Source organism: Lucilia cuprina, chromosome 2 (assembly GCF_022045245.1).
Source record: "Lucilia cuprina isolate Lc7/37 chromosome 2, ASM2204524v1, whole genome shotgun sequence".
Lineage (NCBI taxonomy): Eukaryota > Metazoa > Arthropoda > Insecta > Diptera > Calliphoridae > Lucilia > Lucilia cuprina.
This window is the reverse complement of record NC_060950.1, coordinates 33,092,501-33,107,317: the sequence shown is the minus strand read 5'-3', so window position 1 is coordinate 33,107,317 and position 14,817 is coordinate 33,092,501. Positions and strand designations below refer to the sequence as shown.

General features: G+C 27.6%; 1 protein-coding gene and 1 long non-coding RNA gene across 6 annotated transcripts in view; both read right to left on the bottom strand.

Moving 5' to 3' along the window:
* The window catches only part of LOC111691206 (fasciclin-3), a 186,307-nt gene that overhangs the window by 82,626 nt on the left and 88,864 nt on the right, over positions 1 to 14,817 (bottom strand). The window lies entirely within an intron of this gene.
* LOC124421371 overlaps positions 9,364 to 14,817 on the bottom strand; it is a 36,657-nt gene continuing 31,203 nt past the window's right edge. The window contains exon 4 of the long non-coding RNA XR_006941617.1: positions 9,364 to 9,577. This is a non-coding gene — a long non-coding RNA (uncharacterized LOC124421371). The remainder of the gene's footprint in view (positions 9,578 to 14,817) is intronic.

The window sequence follows — 14,817 nt, the reverse complement described above, 5'->3', positions numbered from 1 at the left end:
ACATTTTGTGAATTAATTTTGCGATGTATTTTATAAATAAGAAATTTAAACATAGATAAACGCGCTGATATACAAATTATAAAACAGAAATATGAGCAGACAGATATGCAATAGAAATGTGCTTCAGTACATGGTTGGATAAAAGAGCCCACCCCACCTTCGATTAAAAAATAAATCTAAGGTGTCAATTTTTAATATGATTCTGTCGGACCATGATCACGCACTTTGGCCAAGTACTCGAGTTATCAATTACATACCATAGAAGTCGCACTAATATGTATACAGATTTTTGAACAAAAGTTCACACAGAAAGTTATGCAATAGATGCTCCATGTGCTTCATGATATGATGGTTTTTTTTCATCCACTGGATGTACTAAAGATAGTCCACCTTCGAATGACTTTAAAGAGTAACTCTAAGGTATTTATTTTTGACAAAGTTCATGTACTCGAGTTATCTAATTTCTTACTTTGGAAGTCCTGTTGCGAAATGATATGCGTCAGGAGTGAAACCCAATAAATACTCTGACAAAGACAGCGCAAACATACCAAAACATCACCTAAAGACATATTTGTTAGATTGATAAGGATCTCTTTTTCTTATACAGAGGTGACAGTACAAATAAATTATGGCTAGGAGCTGAAGATATGCAGACATTATCTACGGACATTATTTAATTGACACATATATGATATTCCTTTATTAGTTGCAGCACCTTAATTTTTTAGTGTTACAAGTAGTATGATAAATGTATAATACTCTCCCGACTGTAGTGGATTAGGAAATTACACATTTGTTATAATGGTTATTGTCATTTGAGCCAAGAAAAACAAAAAAAAAACACAAAATGTCATGAAATGTGTTACGTGAAAATAATATATCTTGAAAATCAATCAATTAATTTTCCATTGACATCTGGTTTGTTTACCGCTGTGATAGCCTGTCACTAACAGACTGATAGTATTTTTGCGCATCATTTTTTTCACACAAGGTTTGTGTGTTTTTTTACACTACTACAGTGCAAAAACATTTCCATAAATAAATCTGTAGTGAAGTGTAGTGAAAATGATTTTTTTTGAAATAATGTTAATGAAAATTGAATTTAAAAAGATGTGAGGTATGATATGTAAAAAAAATTTAATTTGTAGAAAAAACTCGGGGTAAATTCAAAATCAAGTCGAACTTAATTTGTTTTCAAAGAAGAAAAAATATTTGTTCTACATTTTCTGAGAAGACATGCTGGTAAGTGTAAATAAGTTTTTTTTTTTTTAATTTTGTGTTAAAATAGGTTAATATTTTAAGAGCATATTTTTTAAATATATTACTAAGTCTGTAAATAAAATTGTGGACCTTCATTACATTTTGTAATATATTTTTATCTTCCGTCTTTTTTACTTCATAATATAAGTATTCTTTATAATGAAACAAGTATGAATTTATAGTCGGACATTGCCGACCATATGATACCCTACACCAGTCAGTATGTTAAAATTGTGGATTTTTTATTATATAAAGGATTTAATTAGTTTCATTGTGAAATTTTTTATTAGTAATTAAAAGATAATTTTGACCTTCAAGTCATTTTCTGAAGGGAAGTTTGTATGGGTCAAATGATGCCCGATCACTATAAAAATTAGTATTGTCATCTATTGTTCTAAAAAACTAATTTTTGCTGATTTTTGTTGACATTATAAAACATTTAACGTAATTCAGGGGGTACGGTTGTATGGGGGCTAGGAGAAATAATGTACCAATTTCAACCATTTTCAATAGCGTTCGTGCCTGAACCAAAAAAAGAGTATGTGCCAAATTTCATCAAATTATCTTCAAAATTGCTACCTGTACCGTGCGCACAAGGTTTACATGGACCTACAGACAGACGGACGGACATAGTTAAAACTTTAAGATGGGCCTAGCACCAATATTTTTAGGTGTTACAAACTTCAGCACAAACGCATAATACCCTCCCCACTATAGTGGTGTAGGGTATAATGAAAGTATTATTTGACAAATATGTTGAGTACTTACTTAAAAGATATTCGTAGAAAATTTTTCATATTTAAAAGAAAATATTTAAGTTATTATTCATTAACATTTATATATTAAAAACAAAATGGACTTAATCATTTTCGCAAATGAAACATTTATCAACAAAGTTTTTTTCTTTTCATCAACTTCATTAATTTTTCGAGGTCTATGTTTCATTTTTAATAATGTTGAACAATGTAAGTATGTATGTATGTATATGTTGGAAAAATATCTTACAATTGTTTTTCTTACGTATGAATGCATAATCTAGGATTTGCTTGTTGTTTTCATATTTTCTCTCATATTTAAATTCTCCGAGCTGTTTTCATTAAGGCATTATTTTCTTTCTTGAGCTATAAATTTCGTGTAGTTAAGAAACATTTAAATTTGTATAAAGAGTATTAAGTTTTTTCTTATGATAAATATTTGTAAAGAAAAAGATTTGTTTCTCAAGGTAATGTTATAAAAAAGATTTTTTTTAATGATTTTCTTGTGTTTTACAACTGAACGTTACATGTTTTTTTATAACAAAATCCCTTTATGACGAAATGGTAATGTCTGTTAAACCATGTTTTTTTGTACTTAATATGTTTTTGTATATTTATGAATAATATTTTATTATTCAGAAATGAAATGAAATGGCCGAATTTTTCAGGGAGGTGGAAGAATTTAAATTGAAGTTGTTTTATTTTTCATAAACAAAAGATTTTGTTGCATAGAATTGTTATTTTGAAAATCATAAATTATATTTTGCATTTAATACTATTGCCATTGGCCTTTAAAAAAAATATTACCGTTTCAATATGTAACCCTTTTTTATTAATAGCTTACATATATTTTTCTCTATTTTATTTCAAATGTTAATAAATATTCATAATTACCATTATGAAAGTGGTTGAATTGGAAATAAATATTTCGCATGGAAAAAGTCCATTTAAATATTTATTGTTATTATTGAAGGGGAAAATATTTTTTTGCATACAACAAGATGTAATAATTTTCATTTATGACATATGAAGTGTGAGCAATGTCATATGCATATAATATCACATAAATTAAAATTTCAAAGTTGGATAAATCAGATTGGCATATTTTGCTTAAACTCTAATAATGACAAGTTTTGAATTTGGGTTTAATTTTAGAACGTTATAGCAATGTCTTTCTGTAAGTCGATCTGTATATCTGTCTACCTCAGAGATCCACAAAACTTTATTTAAATATTTCCTGTATCTTTATAATATCTAGCCATATCAAATCGTCAGTCTCTCCACAGCAGAGATTTCCGGTAAAGTATAATCACTTACTATTCTGTGTTGATGTTGACATCTTCATTGAGTAATTTGGAACCAAAATTTTCTTAAGACTTAATGATGAGTGCACTATCTTTCAATCGGAAATTTCAGCGATAAAAAGGTCATCAAATTAGCTTAAGTACTTTAAGATATATCACACAAATATTATAATCTATACTTATGGTCAAGCCGCTATTAGTTTCCTAATCGATGTGTATTCTTTATCAAGATTTGCCCAAAAATCCCAGGCGTCACTTAATAAGATGGCGAGACGTTCAGCAATTACCCTTGATTGGGTCAAAGGAAAAAACCGGCAAAAATATTGGTGATACATTGGCAAAGGTTGGAAAGAAGATGGCATAGACCAGTTCTGTGGTGACCCACTATAGACCATTAGGAAACATATAACCGATACATGTATTAGGTGAACTCAAGGCCGCAGGTCTCGTGATCAAACTTGATCGATCACAGGTAAACTTAGTATTACACTGAAACTTATCAATCTAATAAGGAGACCGATCACCTCTGCGTTTACTTTTGTCTTTTTTCTCCACTTCCATCTAGACTATTTTCTTAATCCTTCTCTTCCATATTTCTCTTTCCCCTTCTCTCTCTCTTTCTTACTTAAATACTGGCTGTAAACAGTCTGTGAAACCTATGCCAATGACCGAAAAACTTCAACCGCCCTATAGTCCATACTAGACCTGTCGGACTGGTATTTTTTTCGTCGATATAGAACGCTCTCTCGTAGTGAAAAACTAGTTATTCGTTTGATGTCTTCTCGATGACAACATATGGATTTTTTGCGCGAAATTCATATGTTGCCAGAAAGATGAGAAAAAGTCACATATAACAATGGTAAAAATTTGGATAAATTTATATTGTACAAAAAAGCACTTTGCTGACTTATATTTGAACTGAAGTTTTATATTTGTAAAATTTTCCAACCCTGTCAAACTCCAGTACGCCTTTATTAAGGTATCACCCTAACAAATCATTAATAATTTGTTTCAAACAATTTATAGAAATACTCAAATTGCTTAACAAAAACACATGGAAGGGTGCAAAACCAACTTTTTGTCACTTGACTCCTTAACTGCAATAGAAATATTTAAAAAAAAAACGATAATAAAATATGAACAATAAATACATTTTAGCATTTAACTACATTTAAGTGAAGCAAGTATTTATGTGTTTTTATATGCAAAAAGCCTTTAGGCAATTTTATTTAATTTTTACTGCTGCCGCTGTTATTAATATAACTACAGCAAATAAAATATTTATGAAGTTGGTTTGAAAAACAAACCCTTGTTATAGAAGAAGAAAAAAAACCGCTATCGACCTTTTTTTTAGTTATGGTATTATTAAATATTAAGGGTTCCTTTTCCTTTTTCAAAGGAGATATGAACATTAAAATTAAATGCCTAGAAACTATTAAAGCAAATTATGGGTTTTATAATAATAAATTGCAATTGGCAAAAAATTATTAGAAAGCTAAAGAAAATAAATAAATATAGAGTTGTTAACAATTTAGAGTTCTGAAGAGTAAAAGGCAATAATTGAAAATGTTCTTCTATTTTGTTTTGGTGGTAAAACACTTCACTGAACTGAAATGCAGTTTAAAGGGTTTATAAGTTGGGAGCAAGCAACAACCCTTTTTCGTTTAATAAATTGCTTTGTGATATTTTTGATTTAAAGCATAATAATTTTATTAATAGCAAATAACATTTTTTATTTGTTGTGTTTTTTTTTGCACTTGCCCAAAAATATGTTTTTTTCTTTATTGTTAAAAAGTGTTATTGTAGTATTGTCTGTCTGTGTTTTTTCGTTATAAAATCTCTAGAGTTTAATTGATTTACTTTGCGGCATAAAAAGTAAACAAATGTTTGTATTTATTCTTTTAGTTAATGCATTTTAAGTAAATGTTGTTTATTTGGCTCATACTTTCAATTTTTATTGGATGCGGGTAAAAGTATTTTTCTGAAGTTAAGGGTGTAAAGATCTGCTTGTGGCAGAAAATTCTGATAGAATGTATAGATTAGTTATTGGTTCTATAAGGCTTGCGAACGGATCATGTTTTAAAACTTTATATGAATGATATTAAAGATGGAAAGAAACTACTACATACATATCTATTTAGTTTTGAAAACGGTTACTTTTGGTGTTTGGAAACGTTTTAAGATTTAGAACTTTCATATGATTCAAAGGGGATAAGTGGTCATTTGTGAAAACCGAAATTATTTAATAATACCCGACAAGAAGTCCTGAAGACTGGTTAAAACGAATCCAAATATATGGAAAAATATACTTCATTTAACATTGTGATGTCCTAGGTGAGGACCAATCCTTGCATTACATCGGAGTAATCCTTAAACTACACCCTTGTTTAAATTATATTCTATTAAACGGATAATGTACTCCAATAATGGTTACAGGGGAGTAGTTTTTGTATCACTTAAAAGGATTATGTACTCCAATAATTTTGACAAAACGAAAAAGATCAGGTTCACTTTTATGTGATGTTGGCGTAAGAGGGGATAATTGTTTTTAATTAAAAAATAAAGTAAACTGCTTATCTAAGTATTAACCCGACAAGTTCGATTCGCTTAAGATATTAAAGAAATGTTTTGCAAGAAATTTATAATTTCCTTCACCAATATTTACATAAGCCAAAAAAATGCCATAGAATTTACGGAAGTTATTTGCATTTCGGCACATGCTTTTATAGAGGTTTTTCGTATATTTATTGCTTTTATAATTCTATACAAAATTTATTTTTTATACTCTTCACCTTCGAGAGAAGAGTACTATAAGTTTGTCATTTAATTTGTAATTTCAACAATACAATTTTCTAAATACTTTTATATAGCAAAGTCGATTGAGTAATATCCGTCTGTTCGTCGGTCCGTACGTCCATAAGCCTTTGTGTATATATGTTGAAATTAACTCTGCACATATCCCTAATATCTTCGAGATCAAAATCTACAATAATTCTTTCAAATATGCTTTCGAAAAGTTTAAAATTTTTAAATCAGCAAAATCAGGTTCGTAGCGTATTTGAGATTCGCCTCAACCTTATAAAATTGTTACTCGTCTTCTTTATTTTACTATATAGAGTTAGTGTAATTGTAGTAACATGATGTCTCCCCTCCTACAAGCATAATTTATTGTTTGGCAATTTTTTTCTTTATATTTATTTTCAAAATACATATTTCAAAATCAAACGTTGCAAAATGTGAAGTTATTTGATTTTGCTTTTATGCTTTTGAAGTATGAAACAAGCAAAAAAAAAAAGAAAACAAAAATTATTTTCTGATTCATGTTAAATACGTGATTATTATAACACTTCAACAGTTTCCTTATAATTCTAATACTCTCTGAAAAAAATTAAAGCAGGAAATTAAAATAAACGAAAAAAACCAACATGGTATTTCGTTAACAAATTGTTTAAAAGTTTTGGCATGAACGTGTACAAAGTCTGTAAATTTTCTATTTAAATTTTTGTTTATTTTTTTTTTGTAAATTAAAGAAGTTTTTAATTATAAAATAAAAAAAAAAATCATGCAAATTTGATTATAAACAAAATTTGAAACACCTGAAGCGGGTTAAGAAGGTGAACAGAAAAACAATATGAAGTGATTATACGTTTATTAAGGAAAAGTTTAAATTAGGAGAGCAGAAAATTGAAAGAAAGTATATACATTTAGAGGAGTGTTAAAGTGAAGGTACTATTAGTGGCAATTCATTTACTTAGACCATTTCAACAAAATTAAAGTTGTTGACAAATTATCATAAATTATGTTGTTAACTTAGCTGTAGCTTGTGAAAGTTTTTTTTCCGATACATATAAAAGTTTTTGGTTAATGAGTAAAACTTCTTAGTAGTAACCATATTTTTTATTTAATAGCTGAATAGTTTAATTACTAAAGGGTTCTTTAAATTTTGGCTTTTGTTATTAATGAAAGTTTCAAACAAAATTTTGAGATTTATAGTTCAATCAATATAACAATAATTAATATATTTATATATTTTCCAATGGTTTCCAATAATGCTTTTCAGTGATAAGCAGTTTTTTCTCTGCGTATAAAAAACTGTTTCTAGCGCAAAATTTAATAAAATATACAAATACAATAGCGAAACTAAAAAAAAGCATCTACTTATCCGATTATGTAAATAATTATAAGAGTACTTAAAGGTAATGCCATCTGCATCTGTAAGTCATAGAAAAATAAGTTGTTTAGTAAGTAAAAGACACTACAAGTTCTTGTTGGTATTGCCCCTTTTCCTTGCCACAGTTTCAAATGTAATTAAAGAGGTGGTTACAACAACTTTAGTGTGAGGGCTCAAAATAGAAATAGGCAAAATGCTCTTTTATATGTTTTATTGATCTCTGGTGTTTAGAAATTATTTTCTCTTTCTTTATACCATGGGCTCAAATCTCTTTCGTGATAATTTCACAGAAAACAACTTTGTGCTGCTATCAACTAGATATAGACAAAGAGCTCGTTTATGTGTTTTCTTGAACTCCTTCAAGATTCCATGAAATAGCTTTTAATTCTGACGGTTTCAGTAAAAATTCTTAACAATTTTTTCACTTTACCAGAGAGTGTCTGATTTGTCTAGCTTTCATTGTTGTAAATGCAACAGATCTCATGAAAAAGCTTTCTATTCTGACAGTTTCAGTAAAGATCAAACTGAATCAAACTGATTTCAGTCTTCAGGGAGTGAAAGAAAGAGAAATGTCGTCTTTTTTATATGAGAGAGCTTTCATATCATGCCAAAATATGGGAACGAAGGTTCCATAAGTATTAATATTGTGGGCATAGCATAAAAATTTATTGTTATATGCATGATAATCCTCATTATTACTTCTTAAATTTTTTACACCTACTTCTTTTAAGTTTTGCAAAAAAAATCGTTTTAATATTTATGAACTTTGTTTTTTCCCCATTTTAGAATTTTAAGTAACTTTGTTATAATATCCTCATAGAAGTGTTTTTAAAATATATATTTTTTTTCACATGGCAGTCAAGTCTACATTTGTATTTCTTTAAGCTTAAATTATTTTAAGAGTACTTGCATAAAAAAACATTTTGTATATTTTATTTCATTACAAATTAAAATCGTTTAACATTTTAAAAACACTCGAAAATAACAAAATAAAGTAAACCTCTGCCATTCAAGCGGGTCGTCATTCTTTTAGCTTAACAAAAAATATGGAAGTTACAGTTCTTCGTTTAACATAAAGAATTTTAACCACGCAATCTCATACTATTGCAGCGGCAAAATCTAAAAAAAATACACATAAAATGTTTAACTACATTTTATGTGTATTTTTTTTAGATATTTTAGCTGTTATTGCTGTTGTTTTTCTAAGCTAAAGACCAATTTGTCTAAGGGCTAACTTTCTACTTGAAGTCATACTTGATTGCTTTAATTATGTTGACTTAGCGTGCCTTCATTCAAACAACAAACACACTTCATTTCTTGAGTTTCTATATTTTTATTTCTTTTTATACTTTTTAACATTTTGTTTTATAATTTCATTTGTTGTTGTTTTTTTCTGCATTACAATTACAGAAAGATGTATTTTTTTTATTTACTTCACTTCATTTTATTTTACATCACTGGCCTGTCTTTCATTTTTGCAATTCCTTTGAACATTCATTCTTTTTCTTGTTTATTGTATGTTTCTTTCTCTGTTTCTATTTTATTTCTTTTTTAAATATTATACAAACTTAACGTCTTTTCAAGTGTCCTTTAAAAGTGTCTGTCCTTGAGTATGTATGAATGTTGGATATACATACATACATACATACATACATACATACATACATACATACATACATACATACATACATACATACATACATACATACATACATACATACATACATACATATATATGTAGTTGATTGTAGGTGTGAGAACGAAGAGCGGGTGTGAGTAGATTTCAGTACGTCTTGCAATTGTAAGTCCTTGTATAAATATAAATATTTAGTCAAATGTCCTCTTACTTCCTTTTCAATTAATTTCCCTTGTCATTGTTGTTTTAATGTTAATGTTGTATATAGACTCTATATATTAAATGCCTTTTAAGACTAACACATTCTTGTACCACAACCCCCCTCCCGCACAAACTTACTTGGCTATATTTACTATGCATTATAATTGTTGTTTTTATTGTTGCCAAGGCATCAAGTGTCAGAGCAATGTGTTGCTTTTTAATGATGACAATTTATTTCTTGATTATTTACCTGTAAAGAAAAAAAAGAAATTCAAAAGAACAATTAGTATTTGAATAGGAGAAATAAGCTGAAAAATATAGTGTTTCAAGAAGGACTATGATATATCAATACAATAGTTTTGTTATAGGTGTAGTGTTAGCTATAGTTTAATATTTAGTTGAATATCTACTTTACAATATAGCCTAATCATACGTCGGGTCTAAAATATAATCTTCAGTTTGTTCTATTATATAATCTAGTCTATAGTCTAGTCTATAGTCTAGTTTATAGTCTAGTCTATAGTCTAGTCTATAGCCTAGTATATATTCTAGTCTAAAGTCTGGTCTTTACTCTAATCTATAGTTTGGTCTACAGTCTAGTCTATAGTCTAGTCTATAGTCTAGTCTATAGTCTAGTCTATAGTCTAGTCTATAGTCTAGTCTATAGTCTAGTCTATAGTCTAGTCTATAGTCTAGTCTATAGTCTAGTCTATAGTCTAGTCTATAGTCTAGTCTAGTCTGTAGTCTAGTCTATAGTCTAGTCTATAGTCTAGTCTATGGTCCAGTCTATAGGCTAGTCTATAGTCTAGTCTGTAGTCTAATCTTTAGCCTATTATATAGTCTAGTCTATAGTCTAGTCTGTAGTCTAGTCTGTAGTCTAGTCTGTAGTCTAGTCTATAGCCTAGTCTATAGCCTAGTATATAGTCTAGTATATATTCTAGTCTTAAGTCTGGTCTATAGTCCAATCTATAGTCTAGTCTTTAGTATAGTCTATAGTCTAGTCTAAAGTCTGGCCTATAGTCCAGTCTATAGTCTAGTCTATAGTCCAATCTATAGTCTAGTCTATAGTCAAGTCTATAGTCTAGTCTATAATCAAGTATATAGTATATTCTATAGTCTAGTCTATAATCTGGTATATAGTATATTCTATATTCTAGTCTATATCTAGTATGTAGTATATTCTATTGTCTAGTCTATGAATTTTTAAGACTTGTTAGATTTTTATTATCTGAATTTTTAAGAAAGTAACATTTTTATAGGTGTTCGGCCCAGTACAATGATTCAAATTTAAATGTTAATCAACGTACAATATATCAATGTACATTGTACGACAAATATATTCATTTTATGTTATAAAAAGTATTAAAACTTTATTTTAATTCTATTAGAAAAATGCGTTTTTTGATATTAAAAAGAACGAGAAAAAACACAATTGACATTTTGTCTAAATAAAATCATTTGAATATATAATAAACGTAATAATTTTATTAATAATTTAACAACCGCGAGCAAAAAGGTTATAAATATTAAAATGAATAAAAGTTTTTTTGTGTTGTCGTAACAGGTGAACTAGATAAAAACCTAAATAACATTTATGCATAAAAGCCACAAAATTGTTTATTAACCCTTAAACATTCAAAATAGATAAAACAGATTTGTTTTGTAACATAAAATATAATAGATAAAAAATAATATGTGTACAAATTAAATTATTTACACCCTCAAAATTTATGTATTTTCAAGGGTTAATGCTTCAAAAAAATAAAATGTATTTATATATTTTAGAAATAAAAATCTAATATTACAATAAATTTTAAATTTAAAATAAAAAATTTTTAAATAAATTACGAAAATGTTTCTGCAAAACAAAAAAAAAAAAAAGAAAACACGAAACACAAACAGATTTCACACCTGAATTCACTGAATATTGAAATACTCTTATTTCATTTATTTTTTTAATTATAAAACAGAAAAAATTCTGTAACAAATTTATTACAAACAAATTGCAATATTATATTATTTAAAAAAAATACTATTAATTTTTTTCATAAAACTTTTTATGGCTTATATAAAATTTGATGCATATAGTACTGAGCAGTACTTTTAACACTCAATCATCACGTGTGCGAAAAACATACGAACATACATATGTATATGATGGCTGACAAGTGATGCTCAAATTGAACCATTTTTGAATTAAAAAGGAATAGAGAAATTTTCAATAGAAATCAAGACTTTTTTGCAAGAGAAGTGTTCTATAGAAAACAAGTCTCTTTATAACAGATATTTTCAATAGAATAGTATCTTATTAAGCGAAATTTTCTATAAAAAATTGTTTCCTAACAAGATAATAGTTCTATAAAAAAGGGATTCCTTTATAAGAGTATTCTATAGAAAGAGAATCCCTTTATAGACAAAATTTCTAAAAAAAACTTTTTTCTATAGAAAACTGCCATTTTATAAGTGAAATTTTTTATAGGAAACTAGTCTCTTTACAAGAAAAAATATCTATAGAAAAAAGTATTTATAAAGACATTTGTTTTCTATAGAAATTTCTATAGAATACAAATATTCAAGCAAGATAACTTTTCTATTCTAGAAATTAACTTTTTACAAAGAAAATTTGAAAAAAAATCGTATTTCTGTGCACACTCTCATCGTTTGTAAAGTTTAAGAACATCTGATCAATCAAATAGACAATCAAGCAGACCTACATATTTGTTATGTGGAAAGAATCATTGTTTTAATAATAAACATAAAAGTTTAGTAGTGGAAAAAATTTAAATTAAATAGAACAAAAAACATATATACAAACACTTTTGCCAAACAATAAACTAAATTAAAAGAAATTTTTATTCGCATTCATGGTACATTTGTCTGTATTGTTTTTTATAGGTTCTAAAAAACAAAACAATAACTCAATAACAGAGTGTGAAAATAAAATGCCTTTTTACTTTTTGAAATAAATAATTTTATCTGCATGAAAAATTTTAAGAAAATATAAAAAATTCATGCAATTTATGAAAACTTGTACACATTAAATTTGTGAAATTAAATTTTACATTTATTTGCATGGAATTCTCATATAAAAAGTTTTCTAAAATTTCTTTCAAATGTTAAAATAAGAAATTCAAATTTAAACAACATTAAAAACAATAATGCTTACTACTTTTCCAAAAAATTTCGTGCTGTTAATTTATGCAAACAAATTTGTAAAAATAATGTTAATAGACCAACAAAAATTGGTCTTAAATGCATCAGTAATTTCACACCTCTTAGGTGGCAGTATTAACACTAAGAACAATATCCGTATCCGAAGGAAAAAATAAACAAGGAAATAAAATTTCATTGCTAAATTCTTCAAAGAATAGTTTGTATACAAAGTAGGGAATTTGTAAGTATAAAGAAGAATAATATATTTTATATTGTTCCTTTTTAGCTTAACTATTCAGGTGAAATATTTAGTTTATATTTTTTTAATGATTTTTTTCCGTATTTTCCTTTTACAGGTAATCACGTGACCAAAGACGCTCCCACAATATAGAACAATTTTCTATTACAGAGGAATTTCATATACCACTATCATCATTATGATGTTTGTTTCAACAATTTTCCTATTATTTAAGTAAAAGCAAAAAAAAATATATTTAAAAAAATAATAATAAGCAACAAGAGCAAATGACTGAAAAAAGAAATAATAAAAATTCTTTAAACACAGCAAACTTTCATAGAGGATAAATAGAAACAAGTCAAAGAATGCATTTTGCCACAAAGGAATCCTTATATTGTAAATATTTTTATAATCTATTAAAAAGGGTCGGTTTCTCTATCATCATAAAAAGGACTTTTTAGTTATATTACTTAGTGACCAAGTATAATAACAACAAATTTTGTTCTGTGAGTTTTTATTTTTTTTTAATTCTCACGTTATTACACTTGTGCAAATAATAATAATAAGATTTTTTATACTTAAGTTGAAAATATTGTACTTTTTACAGAGGATACTTCCCTATACAAAGTTGTACTCTTTGCAGGCAAAAATTGCCCTTAGAAAGTTACATGAATTGTATTCTATAGAAGTCTAATATCATAAAAAGATAAATTTTCTATAGAAACTAGTTTCTTAACAAGTGAAATTTTCGGTAGAAAACTGGTGTCTTAACAAGATAAGTTTCCTATTGAAAACTAGTCTCTTAACAACAGACATTTTTTATAGAAAACTAGTCTCTTAACAAGAGAAATTTTCTATAGAAAACCTGTCTCTTAACAATAGACATTTTTTGTAGAAAACTAGTATCTTTACAGGAGAAATATTCTTTTGAAAACTAGTCTCTTAACAATAGAAGTTTTATATAAAAAACAAGTATAAATGTATAGTCGGGCGTAGCCGACCATATGATACCCTACACCAGTCAGTATGTATGTTAAAAATGCGGATTATTTAAAAAAATAAAGCATTTGATTTGTTTTTTAACTTTATTTTGGAATATTTTCACTTTTTTTTTGAAAAAAAGAGATTTTTTACAAGAGGGCTCAAAGGGGAATAGGGCAAAATAGGGTCCTATCCTTATAAATGTTGGTAGGGGGAGTTAAGTCTACTTCAATACTATTCATGTAGAATTTAAAAGTGTCATTAGTGTTTGTAAGTGAATTTTGACCTTGAAGTTATTTTTTGAAGGGGAGTTTGTATGGGGGCAAGGGTCAAATTAAGCCCGATCATTACAAAAAGCGGTAGTGTCATTTAAAGTTCTATAAAACTAAGTTTTGTTGACTTTTGTTGACATAATAGATCATTTAAATTAATTATAAGCCTAAAGGCCCTATTTGGCGGTAGGGTTGTATGGAGACTAGTCGAAATAATGGACCGATTTTAACCATTTTCAATAAGCTTCCTTGGGCCAAAAGAAGCGTGTATGCCAAATTTCATCCAATTATCTTGAAAATTGCGGCCTGTACCTTGTGTACAAGGTTTACATGGACAGCCAGACGGACGGACGGACGGACGAACGGACGAACATAGTTTAATCGACTCAGAAAATGATTCTAAGCCGATTGGTATACTTTAAGGTGGGTATAGGACGAATATTTTTGTATGTTACAAACATCAGCACAAACCCAATATACCCTCCCCACTAAAGTGGTGTAGGGTATAACTCGTCTCTTAACAATGAAATTTTCTATAGAAAACCAGTCTCTAAACAAGAGAACATTTCTGTAGAAATCTAGTCTCTTAATTAAAGGAAACTTTCAATAGGAAATTTTCTATAGAAAACTTTTTACTTAGCAAGAAAATTTCTTTATATAAGTTGAATATTTACTATAGAAATTTCGTACAGAAAACATGTTTCTCTACAAGAAAAATGTTATCTTTACACAAAAGAAATTTTCCATAGATAACTAGTCTCTTTACAAAAGAAATTATATATTATAATATTAATTATTATAATTAATGAAATAAAATTTTTCACCATTTTAAGAAATTTTCTGCAA